This window comes from Nestor notabilis, unplaced genomic scaffold, assembly GCF_000696875.1.
Source record: "Nestor notabilis isolate BGI_N333 unplaced genomic scaffold, ASM69687v1 scaffold9035, whole genome shotgun sequence".
NCBI lineage: Eukaryota > Metazoa > Chordata > Aves > Psittaciformes > Psittacidae > Nestor > Nestor notabilis.
The window spans coordinates 33,258-33,566 of NW_009927854.1; positions in this window are offsets into that span (position 1 = coordinate 33,258).

Genomic DNA, 309 nt, shown 5'->3' on the forward strand with positions numbered 1-309 from the left:
GGCTCGACCCGGGCAAGCTGCCCACCGGCACCTGCAACCTGAAAGGCGTCTCCAGGCAGAGAGGTAGGTTGTGAGACCCTCGGCCGCTGGCACTGGGGAACCCCACATGCAGCCAACCGCAAACACACCCCTCCAGCTATACCCCTCCAAGCCCAAAACAGACCTGCCCTGCGCAGGGCTTGCCTATTGACTGCACAGGGCTCGCTCTGTCCTGCCTGCGCTGGCCACCACCAGTGATGAACTGACAACTGTATAGTGAACAGGACAGACCTTAAAGCTCATCCAGCTCCAACCCCTGCCACGGGCAGG